General features: G+C 47.2%; 1 protein-coding gene across 1 annotated transcript in view; it reads right to left on the bottom strand.

The window, feature by feature from the left end:
* The window catches only part of FOXN3 (forkhead box N3), a 389,030-nt gene that overhangs the window by 242,183 nt on the left and 121,204 nt on the right, over nucleotides 1-25,643 (bottom strand). The window lies entirely within an intron of this gene.

Here is a 25,643-nt window from a genome sequence, read left to right as displayed (position 1 = left end):
TCAGCTGGTTAAGTTCGGCTCAGGTCATGATCTCACGGTTTGTGGGTTCAAGGACCATGTTGGACTCCATGCTGACAGCACATTTTAAAACATTTAAAAACATTTTAATTTAAAAAAAAGAAAGAAAGAAGCCATTGAAATTGTTTCCTGGAATTAATTAGGATTTCCTGGTATTTTCCACAACTCCTTCCAGACCATGGAAAAACTCGTGTTCTTAGTCCTAGATCTCAGGCTGTTTCTCTTCTTTTTTTTTTTAAAGGTGGGGAGAACTATTTCTCCCCCTCAGAACATCAGAACCAACATCAACTTGCCAACCTTAATGACAAAGCCCTCAAATTCCAGCACGTATGTAGGATGCCGCCCTTGGAGTATGCGCGTGTCCCTAAATTAGGCGGGAGTTTGGAGGTGAGCTGAACACTTGGACAGTTAGTTTTTAAAACTTTTTTTCCCGCTGAGGCGACCAGGGAGCTCACTGTAATACATTTGTCATAATTAAGACTTTTCTTGAGGGTCTGTCCACATTCAGATGTGAGAAAGGGACAGCATGTGGATGGGCATCATGGAACATTCTGGTCCTGTGGGGAGACGATGCCACTCTACAGTGGAGAACATCCCCACGCTGGCTCGTTCTGGGGGCTAAGTGCCCCAAATGCCGAGAGTCTCCCCAGTGTGCTCCCCGTAGGTCAACCCCCATATTCATGGAATGACCGGCTGTCTATTGCTCATTAGGCAATGATGGTCTATTGCTTGAAATCCACAACTTCCCATTGTATCCAGACCAGTGAGCCTTCCCAGGCGAGCGCATAATTCACACATCTGTCTACACACAATGGTGGGGCCTGATCAGGATTCAAACCAAAAATTTCTTATGCCTAAACTTAACTTTTAAGCTCAACGTGAGGAATCCAGAGAGGGGAACCTTCTATAGAGCAGGGGGTCAGCCAACTACCACCTGCAGGCCAAATCCAGTCCACTGTCCGTTTTTGTAAATAAAATTTTATTGGCACCCAGCCACACCCGCTAGCTTAGGCACTGCCTGTGGCTGCTCCCCCACTATGTGGGCAGAGTTGCGCAGTTGCAACAGAAACCACACAGCTGCAAAGCCTAATATATTTGCTATCTGGCCCTTTGGAGGAAAAAAAAAAAAGACAGGATGACAAAAACGATCAGAATATTTACAGAAGTTCCTGACGGCCTATGACTCAGGTTTTAAAAGGAACAGTGGCCTAATAAATTAGCAGAAGGAAGTGTGGGTTCGAGTACTAGTTCTACCAACAGACCAGCTTCGTGAGGTCACACAAGGATTTTCATTTCTCCATTCGTAGACTAGGATTAGTCATGCTAATGCGGGACAAAGAATAAGCAAATAATCTCAACATAGGCATTTTGAACACAGGACAAGAAGAATTACTGTTTGTTTTCTGAAGGGTAAGAGGTCTCTCTCAGGTACAGCGGTATTTAGCAGCTGGGACAGGTCGTGCTCACGGTGAGCCAACAGTAGGGGACACGATGCTTTCATCCGGAGCTTAGGGAGCCCCTGTGATACGCGATTCGATGAGCTGGTCTCGCCCCACGTGGGGGCTCCAACTGCAGACAGTGTGATGAGGGTGATGAGGGTCATCCCCGGGGCTGAACACTAAAGGAATGTTTACTCAGTTTTTAATCTTTTTTTTTAAGTTTATTTATTTGTGGGGCGCCTGGGGGGCTCAATCAGTTAAGCGTCCGACTTCGGTTCAGGTCATGATCTCACGGTTCATGGGCTTAAGCCCCACGTCGGGCTCTGTGCTGACAGCTCAGAGCCTGGAGCCTGCTGCCGATTCTGTGTCTCCTTCTTTCTCTTAACCTCCCCTGTTCATGCTGTCTCTCTCTGTCTCTGTCTCTCAAAAATAAATAAAACATTAAAAAATAAAGTTTATTTATTTGATATAGAGTGTGAGCTGGGGGGCGGCAGAGGGGAATCATGGATCTGAAGCGGGCCCCGTGCTGTAAGCACAGAGCCTGATGCGGGGCTCAAACTCATGAACCGTGAGATCATGACCTGAGCCAAAATTTGAGTTGGATGCTTAATCGACTGAGCCACGCAGGTGCCCCTACTTACTGATTTTAAAAAGGAAAAATGTGAATAGTGACTGAAAGATGGGATAGGACTTCAGACAAAAGGAAAAGGGAAGGGAGAGCTTTCTTTGTTCTCTCCTCACCTGAGCAGGAAAGCAAATAGTGGGTGTATTCAGGGGACCTTGGGAGAGATTGGTTCATCTGAGCAAAAGGATGATTCATGGGAATAACTGGGAAGATGGCTGGAAAGGTAAAGTTGAAGACAGATTACGAAGAAAACTGAGGGCTCTGTCTCTCTCTCTCAAAATAAATAAATAAACTTAAAAAGAAAACCCTGAGTTCAAAACCCACAAGTTTGTATTTTATTCTAGACAACTGGGAGCCACTGAATGTTCTAGGGAATACAGGAGATGATATCATGAAGGTGGTATTTTATTTTATTTTATTTTATTTTATTTTCATGTTTTATTTATTTTTTAAAATAGTTTATTGTCAAATTGGTTTCCATACAACACCCAGTGCTCTTCCCCATAAGTGCCCTCCTCCATCACCACCACCTCTTTTCCCCCCTCCCCCTTCCCCTTCAACCCTCAGTTCGTTTTCAGTATTCAATAGTCTCTCAGGTTTTGTGTCCCTCTCTCTTCCCAACTCTCTTTCCCTCTTCCCCTCCCTCTGGTCCTCCATTAGGTTTCTCCTGTTCTCCTGTTAGACCTATGAGTGACAACATACACTGTCTGTCCTTCTCTGCCTGACTTATTTCGCTTAGCATGACACCCTCGAGGTCCATCCACTTTCCTACAAATGGCCATATGTCATTCCCTCTCATTGCCACGTAGTACTCCATTGTGTATATATACCACATCTTCTTGATCCGAAGGTGGTATTTCAGAAACATGAATCTGGCCATGATATATAAGATGAATCAGAAGAATCTGAACTTACAGAGGAAGTGAAATTGAAACACAGGAAACAGTATGTATCATATTGATGGAAACATTGTTTTAATGGGGGAAGGAAACAATTCTTTTTCCTCACTTATTTATTTATTTATTTTTAATTTTCAATGTTTATTTCTTTACTTTGAGAGAGAGAAAGACAAAGCATGATCAGGGGAGGGGTAGAGAGAGAAAGGGAGACACGGAATCTGAAGTAGGTTCCAGGCCCTGAGCTGCCAGCACAGAGCTGGACGTGGGGCTCGAACCCACGAACCGTGAGATCATGACCTGAGCTGAGGTCGGATTCTTAACCGACTAAGCCTCCCAAGCGCCCCCGCTATCCTCATTTTAACTTAAAGTTTCCAATCTATGTGTCCCTGATATCTCCTATATGTCTATAGGACGTAATTGTTTTTCATACCTACTAAATAAGCAAAGCGGAACGAGCGAGGAAAATATTTCAAGAAAAACAGTTCAACGACAAAGGGCAGGTCTCGGTATATAAGGGATCACTCTTTTGTAAGATGTGTGCATATAAGGTATAATAGTTGGCCTTTAATTTCAAATCCCAAGTAGAGGGAAAGGTGTTTATAGTTAGCACAAGGAAGGTTATATTCTCTCTCTCTCTCTCTCTCACACACACACACACCAATTTCCGCATTTATAACCCCCACCCCCAGAAAGGCAGCTAAGAGTAAGAATAGCCTTCTCGCATCCGGTTTCATTAGAAATAAGATGGTACCCGTTCTGTCTCTGCGGCCCTCAGACCTGCCAGCATTCCGCCTCTGGCTGGGTCGCTCCTCCGCTCACACGCCACCCTGGCCTTGGGCACCTGTGTGCACAGTGACGGTGCAGTGGGAGTGGGAGACAGAGCAGAGCAGAGGCTGGAGACACTGCTTAGAGCAGACAGAGTAGGTTCTGAATCCCAGCCTTTTCTACCCGGGTGACCTGAGGTTCCCTACTTTCTGAGCTGAAGGTTGCCACCTGTAAACTAGGTGTGAGGAGGGGGCTCCTGGGTGGCTCAGTCCATCAAGCGTCTGACTTGATTTCAGCTCAGGTCGTGATCCCAGGGTCCTGGGATCGAGCCCCCACACTGGGCTCTGCACTGAGCATGCAGCCTACTTAAGATTCTTTCTCTCTCTCTCCCCCCCTCTGCCTCTCTCCCTCACTTCTCTCTCTCTCTCAACATTAATTAATTAATCAAAAGTGAAAACAAGAGGGTTGATGAATACTCCCTTCAGGAGCCTCAAATAAGAAAACACCTGTAAAATGCTTTGAACACCGTAACTGGCACCAGGTAAGTAAGGCTCAATCAATGGAGCTGCTGTCGTTTGCTTTTTGGGGTGCAGTGACATTTGGCTGAGATAATCCAAGTCAATCGCAGCTGATTTTTATTTGCTAGGTGAGAGGCACTTCCTTAATTTGGTTACCATATGCTAATTCACAAACCCTTTCCCCCCACTGAGTACAATCACCAGATCCCTAGAGGACCGGAGCCCTGGAGACTGAAAGCGACTGAGCGGGGCGGCAGCAGCCTGGGAAAGCTCCCGGCCAGCCAGCCCAGCGGCCACCCCTCCCCAGTGTCCTCAGAAGAGACAAGAGCGTGGGATCTGCCTCCTTGAGCGGGAGCCCTCAGAGGCCTCTCCCCTCAAGCGGTGCAGGATGGTTCTCTGACTCACTCCAGAGCTAGAACCCAGGTCTGCTCACCTCTTTGTCTCTATCCTCAAAGTCACATTTTAAAAAATTATAAAAATCATAATGGTCACTGTGGAACACTTGGAAACTAAAAAAGGCTTAAAAGGGAGAAAGAAATGCATGGATATAACCCCACTGCCCAAAGCTGCTTTCTACACCTGTTAGTTCAGACTGTCTGAACTAGGTTTTTCTATTCATACAATCAAAGTGAGATCACGCTCTAAATACACTTGGCACCCTGCATTTTTTCCTTTTTCCACCTCACAGTGTATGAAGTCTGTTTCTACGACAAAATTTTGAGTTCCGGAGGGGGTGCTGAAATCATATCAGCCTTGACATCATCCCTTCTGTGTGCCTGGCTCACAGTAGGTGCTTAATAAACAATGTGGAAAGAGTGGATGCCTGCATGGCCTTATGTAGAACCAATGGCTTAGCCACCCTCTTGTCGGAAACGCACATCACCTCCAATGGTCTGCTACTGTGCACAAGGTCAGATGCGTCGCCTCCTTCCTATGTGGTGGAGGAACTCCTATGTAGCTCTACGTCCCTACGGTGAATTTCTAAGCGTAATCGCTGGGTCAGAGTACTCCCGTTGTAAGGCTTTGGGTCCCTACTGCCAAATGGCTCTCCTAACTTATATCCTCCACCGGTGATCTAGGAGGCGGAAAACCTAAGCTTCTCCATGGAGTGAGAGCATGAGTTAATCGTGGAATCCCTCGGTTGTTATCTAGCAACCCCACACGGTACAGAGTATCTTCTTGACCTTGATCAGTCTCCTTCTGACCTCGTCTCTGTTGAGAAGGACCCTGTGGTGCTGAATACTGGAGAACTCTCAGCGGCCTCCCTAAATCTCTGTCTTCCAAAGTAGAAACAACTCCCATCTCCCGGGACGCAGCATAAACCCAGTCTATCCATATAAACAGTGACCCACACGAAATCTGTGTCTCTGGCACCCAATCTGTTTTGCTTGACTTCTCTATAAATATCTGCAGTTAAAAGTCCACAGCGGTTTCCAAATGTCTTTTTTTTCCATACACGCATGCATTCAAGATACGCTGTCAACCTCAAAAAAACACACTTTTACTATTTGTTTCTTAGAAAAAGTTTTGCTCTTCCTAATATAAATCAGCAAAATAGGGGCGCCTGGGTGGCTCAGTCAGTTCAGCGTCGGACTTCGGCTCAGGTTGTGATCTCATGGTTCGTGGGTTCGAGCCCCGCGTTGGGCTCTGTGCTGTCGGCTCAGAGCCTAGAGCTGCTTCCAATTCTGTGTCTCCGTCTCTCTCTGCCCCACCCCCACTTGCACTCTTGTCCCACTCTCTCAAAAAATAAAACATTAAAAAAAATTTTTTAAATAAATCAGCAAAATATATCCCGAATGAGTATGTCTATCAAAGTATTTTATTTGATTATTCCTCCCCCCACTTCCCCGCCCTGTAGGTCAAGGAAGTCATTTGTGAACATGAAAACAGCTGTGTAGATCCCGACCCAGGGAGCCCCCAGCTCCCACCCTCCATGGCCAGAGGCCACTTGGGGTCCAGCAGAGTGAGCATCAATCTCCTTGCAGTGCTCTATCCCAAGACACATAAGAAACTCTGGATTTGAGAGGCACCTGGGTGGGTCAGTCGGCTGAGCTCCAGCTTCAGCTCAGGTCATGATCTCACTGTTTGTGGATTCAAGCCCCACGTCAGGCTCTGTGCTGACAGCTCAGAGCCTGGAGCCTGCTTCAGATTCTGTGTCTCCCTCTCTCTCTGACCCTCCCCTGCTCATGCTGTCTCTCTCTCTCTCTCTCAAAAATAAATAAGACATTAAAAAAAAAAAGAAACTCTGGATTCAAATCCCACTCTGTCCCAGAACTAATGACTTGTCAACATAACCTTCCGTTTCTTTGTTTCTCCATCTTCAAAATAGGTTTTTTTTCCTGCAAGGTTCTGTGTTTCACAAGCACGTTACAAAGAACTGAAGAATAAAAATCCTTCACATGTTCTGAGAAGCAAAGCCCCTCTCCGAATTCAGCGTATTCCTCATCATGACGTCTGTTTTCTTAACAATCCGACACAGAACTTCTATCCACATCTTCCACACAGTTTGGTTTCTAACAGCAATGTTATCAGCATATCTCCTAACCTTCTGAATCATCTGTGATTTAAAAAATATATATATCCATATGGCTCTTCACCACCAATTACTATTAAGCTGCTCTCTGGCTTATATCCTTTTTTATAAACATATGCACACGCGTGCGCACACACACACACACACACACACAGAGTTAGTCCAGATACTTTTCTTTGACTCAAAATAAACCACAGGCCTCCCGGACTCAACGGATAAAAATCTCAAAGCTCATGTTCACATTTATCCATGAAAGAAATGAAATAGCTCAACATGTCAGACAGCAAGTCAATCAGAGGACGGAGAAATAAACATGGAAGTTCTGAAGTCCATGTTTCCAGTTTCCTTGTGATATGAACAAGACAGAATTTATTTGAGAAGAAAATGCCAAGGTGACATTTGGAATTACCATGCTTATGGGGGGCGGGAGGCCGACTTCTAGGGCCTTTTGCATTCCCTTTTGGAGCTGCGGCTTTGCCAGATCTGCAGCCCCATATGCATACGAGGCCCAGCCAGCTCACCGTGGGGATCTGGTAGCCTTGCCCTTGGACTTCTGCCTCCCTCAGCAACGTAAAGGGAGCTTGCCATTGGGCGGCCTCTTGAGAAGATGGGCTCATGGGGAGAACCAGAAAGCCAGCCCTCCGAAGAAATCCAGTTGGCCTAAAAAGTCAGATTTCTTGAGTCGAGAGGAATGGACTATGGGGGAAGGGGCTGGGAGTGGGGGCCCAGCAAGAGGACAGAGCAGAGGACTAACATGAAGGTACCCCTGGCACTAGAGGCACACTCTGTCCCCTTACTCCTAAGTCCTGGCAGTGCCAGGATCTGCTTGCTGTGCGGGGAGGGCGGGGAGGGTCACGGGGCTCCGTCTACTCCATTTTCTGCCCTGTATGGCCAATTGCTCCAAACCAAGCTGGGCAGAGGCACCTTTCCACGGCATCTTCACATTCTTCCAACCTCCACAGAGCTGCCTCTAGTGCAGGACTTCCAGAGATGTGCTCTGGACGATGCAGTATTTTACTGAGCTCCTGATGTCACAGCTTCATGGAGGAGAAGGCCAGGCCAAGAGTGTTAGCTGTGATTATGCCTTTAGCACGTGCTTACGGAGGTGCAGATCTGTAAAGTTCTCCTGTGAACCACAGCTGCTGTCTACACCTTCTCTCCCAGGTGCCTTTGAGCCCATGGCCCCACAGGCAGGATTCCCTTCTCCCATTCATTCTCTTTCCTCCTCCTCCTTGGTTAACAACTTGCTGCAGCCTCATCAATTCACTGGAACCCTATCCAATCCACCATAAGTCAGCCTTAAGATTCTGTCCCCCTGAATGAACCCGGAACCACTCGGGACTTCCGTGTCTTTTTTCTGACAGAGAGATGCAGAAACGGCTCTTTTCCAAAGTTCTTTCCAGCTAAGAAAATAAATCTATATTTTATCTTCTTAAAACTTTGTGCCCTGTGGTTTCACAGAAGTAGCTGGCTTGCCTGTTAAAGGCATCTGGAACATTCAGCATGCCAGAAAAGTCCCCCAGGTCCATCCTTTCCTTCCTCAGCATCTATGGGACATTGCACGGCCTGGAGGCACATTGGTTTAAAGAGGTAAGTCTCAGCTTTCCAATTTGCACTCGGGTTAGCTGGATGAATCCTGAGATCTTTCTCAGAGCGAAGAGCCCAGGATTTGCAAACAGAAAGCTCAAGCTGATCAGCAAAGGCCGAGGCAGCAGGAGAGAAAAGCCACTGTTGACTGAATACCCAAAACGCATACACACTTTACAAACGGTAGTCCTCGGTTGATGTCAATGCCAGGATGCTGACGTCACGCACGGAGGTGCCGGGTGAGTCAGCCAGTTTGCTCCCATCAGCCCAACCCTGAGAAGCATCCCATGGCGACCGGTTGCTGTCAGATAAGGCGAAGACCATCTGGTGACATGAGGTTCTGAATGTCCTGCCTGGCTGTCAGGAAACGTGATTCCTCAAATCAGGGCCCTAACCCGAAAAATGGCCACCGGCCACCTGCGTCCTGCCCCTCGGCTGACAGTTCCAGAAACGGAGCGTCTGGGCCGCGTTATAACGTAGCAAGGCTTTCCCCGAGCCGGCCTCTGGATTGACACGTTTTCAGTTCATCGTGTTACCTGTCGGTAATGCGTCCCCATGCAGACGTCAGCCCGAGAGCAGGCCGGTGCATGGGATGCGGCCGTGTCTTCGTGTTCATTCTGGAGAATTACCGTAGCTCGAGGGGGACAGTGCCCCCAAGTTAAATCTTCATCACCGCCGCCTGCCTGTCTTAACACTTCAGATTCGCTTTTTCACTTCTGAGTGAATTCGCCCGCTACCCGTTTGAAAAAATCGTGAAGGCTTGGGTGTGCGTATTGTAGGATTTACGTTAAACGCTTTCAAAAAACACAAAATCTATTTTTGGAAGTCATCACTCAGGAATAGGTGGTTGGGGACTCCCGAGATTCTGAAATCATTTGGATTCCAGAGAACACGATCACTGCACCTCTTGCCTTGTCTACCTATGTGCGCACACAGAATCCACTTGACACAAAAGAGAGGATTGTTTTGAGGGAGTGATTTCAGAGAGTGAGAAGGAGCCACACCTTAAACGCCCCCACCTGAAGCTCATGACTTACCCACTATTGCCTAGTATCTAAAATCGGGTGCCCTACATTCATACTAGTGTGTGAATGACTAATCCCTGGAACAAGCTGGAGAGAAGCAGGGATCCATGTGTCCCCCCCAGTGGTATAAAGGGGTGTCCTAAGGGGCAGGGAGGAAGAAAGGCAAAGGGAACAGAATGAGAGCACCCAGAACAAGGAAGCCATTGCACTATTTTTTTCTAGAGATGACCTTGCCTCTTCTTAATTTGGCTACAAAAAGAGGGGTGTCCCATAACAGTGACCTTCCAAGGAAGGATAATTCATCCACTCTTGGCTTAACTGGTGCCTGAGCAGAGCCACTGTGGAGAGGCTTCTTGGCCAAACCCTCCTCGGTCCCCCCGGCATTCCTGGGGGAGAGCGGAATGAGCGCAGCTGAGCCCATCAGTGCCATCACGGAAGCAGCGCTCACACGGACGCAGGGGGTGGCGGCTCATCCTCCCCAGCCAGGTGTCCAGGCTGGCGAGGCCATCTGGGTTAGGAAATGTGTGCTCTACAGCCTGCTGGGGGAAGCCCGTTTTGATGGGGAGCTTAGCTTAAAAATCAGCCAACTTCAAGAAGTCTCTCCAGCCCCGGCCCCCGTGAAGGTATGGGGCCTTGGAAACGGACTATTTCCCATTATAAATATCCCTGAGAACACCAGCGCGTGCACATTCAACAGCCTGCGGGCCAGGGGCCAGTGAGAAGGTCAGCTCCAACAGGAAACATGGGGAAAAAAGGCTGGGAAGAAACTAGATTTTAGTTTCAGGTTTCCAAAAACCTAAAGATATAAAGCAAAAATGAAACCCTTTTAAGAAATGCCTATCTAAAATGTAACCACTATACCTTTAAATTCTTTGTACCCTGATGAAAAAGGTAACAAACATGAAAGATGAACGTAAATTGTGCCAAATGATAACACGGTCTCTTTGAAAAGAGCTCCAAAATTTAAAAGATCAGTGAAAACCCACTGTGGGTGAAGATGTAAAGACATTCGTGTTCAGTGCTGATGGGAGTGTCATTTTTGGATGGGTATTTAGCAACATATATTAAAGCTCTAGGGGCGCCTGGGTAGCTCAGTCAGTTAAGCATCTGACTTCAGCATAGGTCATGAGTTCAAGCCCCGCCTAGGGCTCCGTGCTGACAGCTCAGAGCCTGGAGCCTGCTTCAGATTCTATGTCTCCCTCTCTCTCTCTGCCCCTCCCCGCTTTGCACTTTGTGTTGTGTGTCTCTCTCTCAAAAATAAATGAACATTAAAAAAAATAAAGCTCAAATGCACATTGGCCTTGACTCCATAAATCTCATTGCAGGGATTCATTGTGTAGAAATGAACAATTGTGCAAAAATATGCATATACAAGAATTTTGGCATCGCTAACAATTGAGGGAAAATGGAAAGAACTCCATGTCCATCATAAAGAGATCAATTGGTAAATCCTAGTTCATTTGTATAATGGAAACTTGCAGCTATTTTTTTTTTTGTAAATAAGTTCCATCCCCAGTGCTGGGCTTGAACTCACAACCCCGAGATCAAGAGTCACAACTCCAACTGAGCCAGCCAGGTGCCCCGAAACTTGCAGCTTTTAAAAGAAAAAGTAAACCATGCTTATGAGAATAGATGCTCAGAGAGAGAGAGACTAGCACAGTGCAAATAGAAAAGCAAGCCTATTTTTTATAAGATAGTATAAGATATGTTAATATATGCACCAAAAAAAAACTTTGATGGGTGGGTCATTAGGGGCTTTAAACTTTCAATGATGAGCATTTCTAAATTTGTTAGGATTTCATGCTTTTATTATTTAAAAATATTTTTAATGTTTATTTATTTTTGAAAGGGAGAGAGAGTGAGCAAGCAAGCTTGTGCGTGCGAGCAGGGGAGGGACAGAGAGGAGACCCAGAATCCAAAGCAAGTTCCAGGCTCCCAGCTGTCAACACAGAGCCTGATGCAGGGCTCGAACCCATGAACTGCGAGATCATGATCTGAGCTGAAGTCAGACACTTAACCAACTGAGCCACCCAGGCTCCCCATGTTTTTATTTTTTAACATTAATCAATGACTTGTAATCAGAATTGAAAAAATGAATTTCTGCATCTTCACATTTAATTATCTACAACACCGTATTTGCCCCTCATGCTGGAGTAGCATTAAGAACTGTGTTTCTTAGAGGTTCTAGAGAATGGTGGCTATGGGCTATGTCTTTCATCTCTGCAATTCCATGATAAATGGCTCAAACTTGAAACTCTTCAAATACCTTCACACTACAGTTACTTTGTGGGTGAGAAGTGGCCAGTGAGACAGACAGAATGCAGGGCTGTGAGTTGGGAGTGTTCGCTCCCACAAATTTTCTTCCCACATTCCAGCTTTGTCATCAGTAAGATTAAGGTTTTGGGGGTGCCTGGGTGGCTCAGTGGGTTAAGCGTTCGACTTAGGCTCAGGTCATGATCTCATAGTTCTGAGTTCAAGCCCCATGTCGGTCTCTGTGCTGACAGCTCAGAGCCTGGAGTCTGCTTCGGATTCTGTGTCTCCCTCTCTCTCTGCCCCTTCCCTACTCGTCCTCTGTCTCTCTGTCTCTCAAAAATAAATAAACATTAAGAAAAATATTTTTAAGAGAGATACTCAATGGGCATTTACCAAAATACAAGACAGAGACGGGGCCTGAATTCAGGACACCATAGGAAAAGGAACAATTGAGAAAAGTCTTAACTGGCATAATCCGGAATTAGTGTAGAGTCAGCCAAGGGAAGAGAGCACAAAGATTTTATTGCAGTGGGAAAAAAGCACATTTCTGAGGTTCTCCACTGGAGAACTGAATGTTTGGAACAATACTGGGGAGAAGGTGGGAGGAACCAGCACTTAGTGGGTGGGGCAGAGGTGCTCAGCTTGCCACAGGGACCAGGACAGCAGCACATGAGTCTTATCCATGCAGCCCACAGAGTAACACTGAGGCTCGCTGGCCCGCTGGCCATCAGCTTCCTTACCTGCCCAAAGGCCTGGGGCAGGTGCCAGTGCCAGGTGCTGGGGGGTGAGGGGCGAGGGAAGCAGAGCAGCAGGATGCCAAGACACCAAGCCAGACGGCCCATCCTCTGCAGGCTCTTCTGCCCCCCAGAGGGGCCGTCCTGGATCTTCCACTATAATTGTACTTTCCCTTTAACACACACTCATAAATAATTAAACCTCCTTGGAGGATCCATCTCGATAGTTACACGCCTGATTAAATCCTAACTATAAAAGAGGATTTGGGCTTGGTAGTTTCAAGGCCTTCAGATTATGTCTCGGATCCCATTCTCCCTGTTGCCTAGTTTAAGCGGGGTCCCAGGCTCTGGAAGGCCACCACTGTCTGGTATATGCTCCAAGAAACAAAGAGCTCACGTGCCATATTCCCCGTGGCATCCCCAGCCCCAGAACAATGGCTGGCACATAGTAGGTGCTCAGTTAAAAAAAATTAATGAATAAATGAATGAACGAGGTCGTGGAAAGGCACAGTTTTAGGAGGCAACCAGGATGGGGTTAGCTGTTTATAAGTTGTATGGTCCTTGGCAAGTCACTTAGCCCTCATGAACCTCTTCTGGGGAGCAGAACAGCAGCACCACCACCTTCCAGGGCTCTGGGGAAGATGGGAGTAGTCTATGCAAGACATCCAGTGTGTCTGCATTAGAGCAGCTTCTCAAAAAATGGGAATTAATCATACACTGTTATTAATAACACCATTATGGGGCGCCTGGGTGGCTCAGTCGGTTAAGGATCTCACTCTCTTGATTTTGGCTCAGGTCATGATCTCATAGTTCATGGTCTCAGGCTCCACATTGGGCTCTGCACTGACAGTGTGGAGCCTACTTAGGACTCTCTCTCTCTCTCTCCCTTTCTCTGCGCCCCTTTCCTGCTCTTTCTCAAAATAAATAACCTTAAAAAAATAATACCATTATTAATACCTCCAATTCAACCATAGCTCACATCTGTTACCATCATAATTATAAAAGTCACACAATTCAGTTCAACATGCCCTTTAGGAGCTACTAGTTAATAGCCAACTCAGTTGGTGAAGCATCCGACTTCGGCTCAGGTCATGATCTCATGGTCCATGAGCTCGAGCCACATGTTGGACTCTGTGCTGACAGCTCAGAGCCTGGAACCTGCTTCAGATTCTATGTCTCCCTCTCTCTCTGCCACTCCTTTGCTTGCACTCTGTCTCTCTCTCTCTCACTCTAAAATAAATAAACACTTAAAAAAATCTTTTTAAATGAAAAACTGACATTCCATTGCACTTGTTTGACCCAACAAATTAAGTACAGACTAAGGTGAGTGAAGATCATGGCATTTAAAAAAAATTTTTTTTAACATTTATTTATTTTTGAGAGACAGGGAGAGATAATCATGAGCAGGGGAAGGGCAGAGAGAGGACACACAGGATCGGAAGCAGGCTCCAGGCTCTGAGTTGCCAGCACAGAGCCCGATGCAGGGCTCAAACTCACCAACTGCAAGATCATGACCTGAGCCAAAGTTGGATGCTCAACCGACTGAGCCACCCAGGCAGATAGATCATGGCATTTTTGAAACCGAGCCCTGGAATTTTTTTTTTAATAGAAATCTCTGTTATGGTTACCTTTTCTTTCAGTTGGGTCACACCTTAGCTGAAAAATACAGGCATTTAGCTGTGGCCAGGTAACCCAGAGAAGGTCTGAGACATTTATCTGCCAGCAGCACACATACCGTGATGGCCCCCTAGGTATAAGAATTTGTGTCATAAAAGTTAACAAGCCCACGTGAGCTCCACAGCGGCCAGCCCTCACGGGTCACGTTCACTGCCAGATCGGGAGGCCCCCAGTGTGCACCAGACAGTAAGTGCTCAATAAATGCAGGCTGAATAAAAGATTACATGAACAAAAAAATGAATGGGGACACAGCATAATCAAAAGAGGGGACAGCTGTTGCAGAGTCCCGAGCAGAACTGAGGTTTTCTGAAGCCCCGTTCTGTAGCCTTGGCTACTTGTCCAGACAGCTCTTAGAAGAGGTGGGAGGGGCGCCTGGGCGGCTCAGTGGGTTAAATGTCCAGCTCAGGTCATGATCTCACAGATCGTGAGCTCAAGCACCGCATCAGGCTCTGTGCTCACAGCTCAGAGCCTGGAACCTGCTTCAGATTCTGTGTCTCCCTCTCTCTCTGCCCACCCCCCATCCCGTCCCGCTCACACTCTGTCTCTCTCTCTCTCTCAAAAATAAAAACAAACAAAAAAAGCTATAAAAAGAAGAAGAAAAAGAAGGAGGAGGGTGAAGAGGAGGAAGAGGAGGAGGAGGAGGAAGAAGAAGAAGAAGAAGAAGGAGGAGGAGGAGGAGGAGGAGGAGGAGAAGAGGAGGCAGCAGCGGGAGACACAGCTACGGAAAACAGGCAGGGAGGGAGACCTAGGAGACATGAGGAGTGGCCGCAGAGGGGTTTATAGGAGGATGTGAAACTCAATCAGGACCTCTGTCTTGCCGGCCTGAATGCTACTCTCACCGTCAGAGTGACCAGAATAGCTGGAGGAAGGCGTGGTGCCTTGAAACATCGGACCAGGTTAACTCTAGCCCCTACTTTCCACAACCCGGGCTCTCGAGGCTTTTCCCCTTTCAGAAACATCCATTGTTTTCTAGATCTCTTGCCATCTGCAGCTCTTCCCTTTGCCTTCGCCTGGGCCAGCTCTCTGGGCCTGGAAGGCTCAGCTTACTTGTCCCTGCATCAGAAACATGCATGGCACATTTGTGGAGACAGCCACTTGGGCTCTCTATTGAGGGACTTCCTTTCCTCCCGGGATAAGCACATTGTTCCCTCCCCAAACTCAGCGTGTGGACCCACCGTGGACACGAACTGCCTCTTTGATGCACTTCTAACAAGTGTTTTACAACGCGCTTCTCAGAAAACTGCCCCGTTCCTTCTGTACTCAGCGGGGAGGTACAATGTGAACGGAGCGCTTGGCTATTATGCTCGTGAATAATTTGAGTTTCAAGTGCAGCCTTGGCGCGCCTGAAAACAAATAATTACCAAAAAGTTATCCAGCTGCCCTCCCAATCTGCTGGCGGCTCTGTCTCGGGCGGGGAGCTCCCTCTGCTTGCTGCGAGCCTCGGCGGACAGAGCCATCAAGATCTCTCTAGGTCCCAACCGACGACGGCAGCACAAAATTTTGGCTGACCTGGGCCTGGAGGAGATAAAGCCCTTAAACAGAGATTAGCCACGCTCATTCCAGCCCCACTCACAGCCAAGAGTCACAGTCGGTATTTGCTGAGTGGGAAAAGGACAAAAGGAAACAAATTTCGTTTGCAAGCTCTCCAAACAGGCCAGAAAAAGTAATTCCCTACTGCTCACCCTGTCCGCCTCCTGTCACAAGAAGGCTAGGCTAATATGGCCCAACTTTGAGGAAATCTCAACATTTCAGCCTCTGATTCACAAACTACCAGTTGATCCTCTGAATAGGGGGTTCAGAAAGGGGTGTGCAGATGTGTCCTTCAAAAAAGCAACCGGGCATTTTAAAAATGACTTTACAGTGACAGAGTGACAATGACACTGTTGCTGCTTTATTTTTTTTTATTTTTTAATGTTTTTTATTTATTTTTGAGAGACAGAGAGAGAGAGTGAGAGCAGGGAAGGGTCAGAGAGAGAGGGAGATACAGAATCCGAAGACAGGCTCCAGGCTCTGAGCTAGCTGTCAGCACAGAGCCCGACGCGGGGCTCGAACCCACGAACCATGAGATCATGACCTGAGTGGAAGCCGGATGCTTAACTGACTGAGCCGCCCAGGTGCCCCTCTGTTGCTATTTTAGATCAATAAAACACTGGGAAACCTGACAAGGGGAACTCCTAAAAAGTTCCACCATTCTTTGACAATCTACTGAGGGGCTGTGTCCAAACAAACATCCTCCCCTTTTTTAATGTTTATTTTTTTAGAGAGAGAGACAGAGGGCAAGCTAGGGAGGGGCAGAGAGAAAGAGAGGGAGACACAGAATGTGAAGCAGGCTCCAGGCTCTGAGCTGTGAGCACAGAGCCCGACACGGGGCTTGAACCCACGAACCGTGAGATCATGACCTGAGCCGAAGCTGGATGCCTACAGACTGAGCCACCCAGGCGCCCCCCAAAAAACACCCTTTTGATCAGAGTGAATTTGTTTTCTTTTTTTTTTAACTTTAATTTTTTTTAATGTTTTTAATTTATTTTTTTTTTGATACAGAGAGAGACAGAGCATGAGAGGGGGAGGGACAGAGAGAGGAGACACAGAACCGGAAGCAGGCTCCAGGCTCTGAGCTAGCTGTCAGCACAGAGCCCGACGCGGGGCTCGAACCCACGAACGTGAGATCTGACCTGAGCCAAAGTCGGAGGCTTAACCGACTGAGCCACCCAGGCGCCCCTGATCAGAGTGAATTTGAATCTACACTGAAGCCACGACTCTCTAGTGTATGAGGACAGCATATTTATCTTGGAAGAAACCTAAGGATCATCTAGTTCACAACTGTTACTTTATAGGCAGGAAAGTGAGGTCCAGCGAGATTAAGACACTTGCTCTAGGACACGTGGGGCTGGGACAGGTCCAAGACAGGACTCCGGCCACCTGGTTGTGCTCTCCCTCCTTATTCCTCTGGTGCCTGCAATGCGCTCCGTAGGCCACACCGTGCCGTTCAGGCAGCTGCGCAGAGTGAGCACTTTCGCTAATGGAGTCACGCCTCACCCCTGCACCCCTGCAGGGAAGCCCTACACAGCCGGGTGCCCGCCATTCTCTCCATCAGCCGCAGCTCTGCTCTTTCTCCTGTCTCTGTAAGAGCCCACTGGATTTAGAAGGCACTGGATTTCATCACATGCTTCATGAAACCCAGAACCTTTGCTAGGAAGGTAACTACGTGTATGGTCTCAGAGTCCCTCCCCACCAAGGACCAGATCCCCGGACCCGAGTCCAAGGCCAGGCCAGCAGCTCAAAGGGGACAGCATGCTGAGCAAGCAAGGTGCATGTATGTGCAGGAGGACATCAGGCTCAGGACTGTCAGCCCCACAGCAGGAGCGGGAGATACTGAAACCCCAACCAGACAGCTGCCAAGGAACACAGAGGTGACTGTGGCAGCCCAGAGAGTGCTGGAATTCTCCTGAGAGCCCACAGCACACGAATCCAGAATCCACCACTCACTTTCCTTCTTTCCTTCCTCTAGAAAGCCAGACTGCTTCTAGATGGGAAGATGGGGGCGGGGCTTCTTTCTCTTACATTTTGTTCTAAAAGACAAGGACATCCTAGTTACACCTTTCCAGAGCGTTCCAGCGGAGCTGTGCCGGCTGAGTGTAACAGGACTGCCGCCCCAACATGACATGCTCAAAAGGTCAGAGCCAAATACTAAGTGCCCTGATTAAATCCAAACAGCCCTTCTCTGGTGGGCAGGTGCTGTGTCATCCGGGTGGATCCAGCCATCCACAGACAGCTCTCTCCTGCTTCAGAAAACTTAAAGGAAGCATCTAAATCGCACCCAATGCCTAGTTTCTTCGTGTACAACAAATGTCAATGATATGCAAACACAGGTGCCGCACAGCCTATGCTGCTCTGTCAGAGTGAATAGTGAAGGGGCTTCAGGCTCCTCTGTGCTCTGCGTGGGAGGGAGGACTTGGTGGTGGTCCCTCCAGGAGTCAGTCCATCTAGGAGTCGGCCACGGGTCAGTTCTGCTCATGGTAAACACTGCCATTATTGCTCCAAAGGATGGAGAAGAGACAAAACAAATTAAGTACACTTGTCCCTCAGTCCTATTCTCCTGGGTCCCTACTTGGCTGGCCACTGAGGAATTCTCAAAAAGGCACCAAGCCCCAAAGCCCTGGCCTGGCATCTGGGCCCCTCATACTTTAAACCTGCTGACCTGTGTCCCGTCCTCTCTCACATCCAGACCTTCCACGTCAGCTCCAACTGCGCCTTTTCTGGACAGCCTTCCTTAACCGTCACCAAGCTGCTGTCCCAGGGCCCCCTCTTGCCTTGGCATCAGTCATCCTCATGCCTCCAACCCAACACAGGGCTGAAGCACAGTAGATGTTCAGTTAGTGTCTGCTGAATAGACAGACATTCTTGAAACAAAGTTAGCAAGCTAGGTTTAAAAGAGATGAAGAGGGGTGCCTGGGTGACTCGGTTGGTTGAGCATCTGACTTCTGCCCAGGTCATGATCTCCCGGTTTGCGGGTTCCGAGCCCCACATCGGGCTCTGTGCTGACAGCTCAGAGCCTGCTTTGGATTCTCTCTCTCTCTCTCTCTCTCTCTCTCTCTCTCTCTCTGCTGCTTGGGCTCTCACTCTCTCTCAAAAACAAATAAATAAACTTAAAAAGAGAGAGAAAGATGAAGAAATGGGCACTTTACAAACATAACAGACACCCACACAGAGGCAAGTCTTTTATAGGCAATAAATACGTATAAAAACTGGTGAAGTCTTCTAAATAAGGTCTGTAGTCTACTTAATAGTAGTGTAACAGTGTCAGTTCCTGGTTTTAATGAGATACTATAGTTTTGGGAGATGTTAACATGCGGGGAGGTGGAAGGTCTTCCTCTATGTGTTTTGTTTTTTTTGGTTTTTTTGCAACTCGTAAGCCTGGGATTATTTTAAAATAATAATGGGAAAAAATATACAAAACAAAAAGGCAAGATGTTCCAGGCACCAAAAGAGCAACTGAGGCAGAGGTGGCGACACCCAGGTTAGGGATGATCCTCACCCTTCGACCCTTCTCCTCTCTCTCCTCGGGCCTGCGCTGAAATGTCCTTCCTTGTCCTCCCAAACCAGCAGCAAGCACGGCCCCTGCTCCCGGTTCATTTTACTTCCTTCAGCACATGGACTATAGCCAGAAATCTTGTCCGTTTGTTGTGTGTCTTCCTCCCCCAGAATGTAGACGCCCCAAGAGTGGGGGCCGCAGGGGCATGTTTGCCACTGTTTCCCCAAAATCAGGGCAGGTCCTGGCCCACAACACTTAAGGAATATTTTTTTTTTGAATGAATAGTAAATATGTTAATGAATGAATGAAGAAAATATATCAGAAACCAAAGCTGAGAGTGATCTTATTAGCCTTTAAGGCTTTCTAATTTATAAAAATGATAATAAAAAGCAAGTCCTTGACAAATAAAGCACTTTAAGTATTATTTGTAGGAAATTACTTGAAATACACGACGTGATGTCTGGAGCAGGTCCCGGAAAGAACCAGGTACCACTAGAATGGGTGTGATCAGAAACTGTGTCCAGCAGGCAACTATCCGGACAGACATGGAAGGATGGACAGGGTGTAAAGAGATGTCAGACAAGCAAAGGGGAAGAAAGAGAGTTCAGAGCTTGGAAGTCAGCATGAAAAGAAAGCCTTAGTGGCATCTAGCTCCACACTCGTCCTCTCAGAAGGCTGGTGGCCCTGTCGTGAGAAGGACTAGAGGCCTGTGGCAATGAACAAGAGACAAGACCTGCCCTCATGAGCATCCACTCTGGGTAATCAGCTTTCTGTCTAGTAAAACAGGATTTGTAAACATGGAATTTTTTCATTAATGAATGTTTCCTGAAAGTACAGAGTAGAAAGCCTAGAGGCTGTGCCTTGGTATTTCGGAGTTCTTGCTGGTTGGAAGAAGGCTGTTTGAAATTGAGCAGGGAGAAGAAGGAATCCTTGCCCTTTTGGGGTAAACGCCTCCACTGTGGGAAAAGCGACTTTGGTGAGCTCTCCCAGTCATGAGAAAGAAATCAAGGTCTTACTCTTCTTCCTTGGGGAAACGCCTCATTTTGAAAAAAATCATTCAAGGTCAAATGCATCAGGCTGGGATGTTAAGGAATCTTAACCATTTCACGAGGGACACGTTCCTACATAACTTCCACCTAGCTGAGCCAGGACTGCTAGAGAAGACGGCTGGCAAGTTATTAGGAAATTCGAGGAGGGGAGGGTTAAATTTAAAACTGTGTGCCCCACCCCTTATTCCAGAAGACCACAGGTTGGATGGTTCTGAAGTGACCAGTGCTTGCCCCGTAACAGGCCTTCCTTAGCCAAATGTTTTGCGTTCAGGTTACTCCCGTAGCCTTTGGTTCTTCCAGAACAGACACTGGATTTCAGAAAAGTCTTTAACCCATAGAGGCATCTGGCTCTCCTGAGGCCTCTTCATTCCAGCCTCAGCCACGGGGGCCCACACATGGCAGCACTGCTCCAGGGCACTAAGAAGCTGGGGGTCCCCTGGGAGCCTGGCGTGGACCAATGCCTGACACGTCGGAGACATGCAGGGTGGGGGTCTACCAGCCCCATCTCCTGCACGGTGTGATGCAGATGGAAAGATGCCCGTCTTCTCAGCTGAATGGATATGAGGGACCAAAGGATAAGAAAGTGTCATGTATGAAAGAAGCTGCCAGATGTCTCTCTACTGTATTCCCATTTGCCAAGGCCTGCCTCATTCCCAGACCAGGGAAGGTTCTATGCTAACTGGGACTTTAGAAGCAGCCCAGGTGCCTGTTCTTGCACACAGCCCTCCCTAGAATCATGGCCACGAGCTCTCGTCCTTACGGTCCACTAAAAAGCAATCTGGTGTCGTGTACACATGTCCACAGTGTCTACCGCCTTCCCAGCAACACCGCAAAAACATGAGTGATTTCTCCTCAGAAACCTTTGCTGAGAAAACTTCCTTAACGTCAGCTTCTGAAGTGGGATCCACCCTCTGGCTTAACTCTTCCGTGATATCTGGCAGGAAGTTTTCAAGATGGTCACACAAGGTGTGTTTTATACCGTTGACCACATGCAGAAGGGTGACCCTGAAACTCACAGATGTAGCATTGCAGAGAGTAGGAAGAGAGATGTGACACTTCCAACATTAGCTGCTGCTCATGGTCGGTTCTCTCCAGTAGCTGAAGATTTCGTGGTGCTATTGACGGAGGTGGAAGACACTCTTGGGATTTTCCCCTTAAATCTCAACTCTGGAGCTGTCCACAGGCGGTAGGCTTAGGACGCCATACTGGATTCCTGGATTGTATCATAAAATTACTTTTAAATGCTTATTTCCATTTTCAGGTTTTCATGAACAGTAGTTTCTTTCTTTTCTTTTCTTTTTTTACAGACTGACTATTGAGGTAGAATATTGGGGTAGTCCCCATTTCGTTAGCTTTATTTGTTTCTATAAATTATGCACACACACATGAAAATGAGTTTCTACCAGCTGTCCCCAAATGAGTACAGTGTGAACATGACTGGGCGTGCGGGTAGGGAGAAGCCAGCAAGCAAATCCAGGAGTCTTCCTGGTGCTCCAGCCTCCGAGGGCTCCCGGTACCTCTAGTCCATCACTTTCACTTACTTTTTGTCCTTTTCATCTCATTTCCTCCCATGTCTGCCCCTCCTAAATCACGTCTCGGTTCACTGAGGCAGACAAGTATCTCCGCTGAAAGCAAACCAAGATGGGAGTAACCGATACATTCAGTGCCCAGAGGGGTAGCCATTTTGCTGCCAAATACAACTTTGCCAAACCAAAAGAAAATTCCACTTACTTCTCCTTTTTTTCCTCTCTCTTCCAATTGAAAGCACGTATAGGGGATACATTTTTGTGCCACCTGGTCTCTAGTGCCTCTTGACTGCTCAGACAACTGTTTTGCCCATAAGCATTAACTCTGTCCATGCTGGTCACATTTCTGAAGTTCTAAGTAAAGGGTCAGTTCTAGGCATATGGATCAGCGAGATGAATGAAGACCTTGCCCATCAAACCCACAGCCTAGTGAAGGACACAACCCATAACAGCAGTCATTGTACAGTGTGGTGTTGTGATGTAGGCATGGACAGACCATCACGGGGCATCGCAAGACACCAGTCCCCCCTCTCACCAAGAGTTTGGTGAAGCAAACTCTTCACCATGAGCTAGAAAATCATGGGGTCTTGGGAGAACTGAACAAGAATCTTGACCACTCTCTTAGAGTTCTTGCCTTCTCTTGGGGGGTTTCCTCTGTTCAATCATTGTTCCAGTCACCATGCTGATCCCATGGGGCACAGGCATGGGGTGGGGGAAGGTATACCACTCCCACCACTTTAAACACTAAGGCAGAGGCGAAGGGGCACATCTGAATCTTCCCTTCTAGAATGAGGAGAGAAACGGTAACTGTGCTTGCACCTAAACAGATCATCCCAGTGCCTGACACAGAATGAGTGTAAGCATTCCTGGCCAGTGGTGCTGATAATGGGAACTCAGAAGGATCTAGCCCACGCAAGAGGCTGTCCGAGCTCACAGACGGCTACAAATCACAATCCCCTTCTCTAAGCGGCCCTCCTCCCCTTGGACTCAGATACTGAGAAAGAAAATGCACACTGGCCCAGCAGGACAAGCCAGTGTCTCGCAGAGAGTGATGGGATCCTGGAGGTTTCCCTGTCCCAGGAGTGTGTCCCTGTCCGCCATGACCTGATTCGATGGCAAGGGGCTCGTGGGCAGGAACATGGCTCATTCCACGCTCCACAAGAAGCACAGCTGGGTTCACACTCGGCAAATACGATCAGGGCCTTTCTGATCTGGAAGGGACTTTCCGAGAGGGTTATGTCCAAACTTTTCATTTAGAAATACAGTATTTACTAGATAATTTTAAATATAGAAAATTTTAAAGAAAATGTAAATGACCCCTAGTTCCATCACCTAAACAGATTAGTGGTATACACACATTAAAAAATAAAAATCATAAATGAATCGTTTTCTTTTAAGACAAAATAGTACACACATGGATAAAAAGTTGCCTTCCCTCCTACCTGAACCTTCAGGTCTCCCTACTTACTCCTTACATCTCCTGCTAAAAGGAATTACAAAAATATGAGCATGTATATTCATACACATATCTATGGACATATATACGACTTGATTTTTTTTAATTTATTTTTAATGTTTATTTATTTTTGAGACAGAGCATGAACAGGGGAGGGGCAGAGAGCAAGGGAGACACAGACCCCAAAGCAGGCTCCAGGCTCCAAACTGTCAGCACAGAGCCAGATGCGGGGTTCGAACCCACAAACCGTGAGATCATGACCTGAGCTAAAGTTGGAAGCTTAACCCGACTGAACCACCCAGGCGCCCTTGATTTTCACTTTCCTGCAACTTGCTTTTTTTTTTTCACTTAAGAAGGTGCTATGCCTGCTTCAGATTGTGTCTCCCCCTCTCTCTCTCTGCCCCTCCCCCACTCACACTCTCATCTCTCTCAAAAAATGAATAAAACATTAAAAAATTTGTTTAAATAAATAAACAATTGAAAAGAAGGTGCTGTGGTCTGAATGTTTGTGTCCCCTGTCCCAAATTCACATGTTGAAATTCTAATCCCCATGTGGAAGTGTTAAGAAGTAGGGGGAAGGGGTCTATGGGGGGCGATTAAGTCATGGGGGTGGAGTCCCCATGAACAGGATTAGTACCTTAAAAAAATAAGACCTCGCAGAGCTCACTAGCCCCTTCCACCACGTGTGGGCACAGCGAGAAGCCTGAGACACAGATGCAGGTCCCCCCAGAGCGTGGTGGCACCTGATCTAAGATATCCAGCCTCCAGAACTGGGGGAAAGACATTTCTGCTGTTTATCACCCTTCTGGTCTCTGGTATTTTGCTGCTCAAACCAACCAGAATATTCATCTTTCACTCCTATCTCCGCGCTACTTTCTAGTTACATGCTCTTGAACTTCTTTAACCTCATTGTGCCTTAGCTTTTTCATCTGTAAAATGGAGATAGGGAGTTAATACATGTAAACCTCTTAGAATGGGGATGACACCCAAAAAATATGTATTATTATTATTACTTATTACCATTGTATCTCTGTACCCTTTCCAGCTCTTCCTGTTTGTTTATGTTTAATTTAAGTATAATTGACAAATGATGGCCTTTTAGTTTCAGGTATTCATCGTAGTGATTTGAGATTTTATACACTGTTAAACAATGCTCACATTTAAGTCTAGTTACCATCTGTCACCACACAAAGTTGTTACAATATTATTGACTATATTCCTCTAGATGTACATTACAACCCCACGACTTGTTTATTTTATAAAGTGGAATGCTGACCAGTGTGCCAAGGATAGACGCGCTGGTGATGGCTACTGAGGCTGTATCCAATTTGGGGCTATTGCTATCATAAACAATATTAAGATATCCTCACTCACTAGTTTTTGATATTTTGGTGAGTAAATCCACAGGCTCCATTTGTAAGCCTGAACTTACAAGGTGTGTATACGTAACTTTTGACAGATGTGCCAAATGCACCACCTATGTTCCCTGCCATGAAAACGTTGTTTGCCAACTTCTCTCCGAACTGCATATTCTGAAATTTTTTTTCAAAAACAACTTTTTAATGTTTACTTATTTTTGAGAGAGAGAGAGCACAAGCGACAGAGGAACAGAGAGAGAGGGAGACACAGAATCCAAAGCAGGTTCCAGGCTCTGAGCTGTCAGTGCTGAGTCCGACGCAGAGCTCGAATGCACGAACCATGAGATCATGACCTGAGCCGGGCCAGAGTCTGATGCTCAATTGACCAAGTCACCCAGGTGCCCCAAGGATATTCTGAAATTTTAAAATATTTGCCAATCAAATGATGAATGGTATTTCCTTGTTGTTTTCATTAGAACCTCTTTAAATAACAAGTGAAGTTAAGAACTCTTTAATTTACAGAGGAGTAAACGAGAGACCCAGTGGTCCTCTAATTGGCTTAAAATCACACCTGACCAGTTATAGAAACCAGCCCAGACCAGATCTCAGGATGGTCCACCTGAGGATGCCCAGACCCCCGGCACCGGGAAGGGCATTGATGTCCTGTGGCCAGCCTCCTTCCTCTTCCCTGTCCGGGCACACCAGGGCTGAGCAGCAGGCGGGGCCCTCTGCTCCAGGGTGAGGGGGAGGGCCCCTGGGCACCAGCAGTCCCAAGCATGTGTCTCCCTGGCCAGATAGGGACATCACAGCCTCGTCCTCGACCCAGGAAGCAGGGCTGTGGGGACCCTTCAGCTGCAAGGTTGCTGACTGTGTCTGGCAGATAAAGCAAGCCTTGTCCACAAACTGCCTGATCTCCCAAGGTGTATTTTCTCCTATTCGTGTCCTCTCAAGTGTTTCTTCTGTCTGAGAGCAAAGTGTTCACGCAGCCGTGACTGGACATTCACACTGCTTTTTCTCTTTCTCTGCGAAACTGGCCTTTTTCAACAGAGAAAGAAAGCTCTCTGCAGGACAAAGGTCTCCTTCCATTACCCTCTGGTGCCCTCCCCAGGCATGAACAGCACAGGCATTCAGATGGCGGGGGGGGGGGGG

Source organism: Suricata suricatta, chromosome 9, assembly GCF_006229205.1.
Source record: "Suricata suricatta isolate VVHF042 chromosome 9, meerkat_22Aug2017_6uvM2_HiC, whole genome shotgun sequence".
Classification (NCBI taxonomy): Eukaryota; Metazoa; Chordata; class Mammalia; order Carnivora; family Herpestidae; genus Suricata; species Suricata suricatta.
The sequence above is the reverse complement of the archived record's forward strand: the minus strand, read 5'-3'. Positions and strand labels throughout refer to the sequence as shown.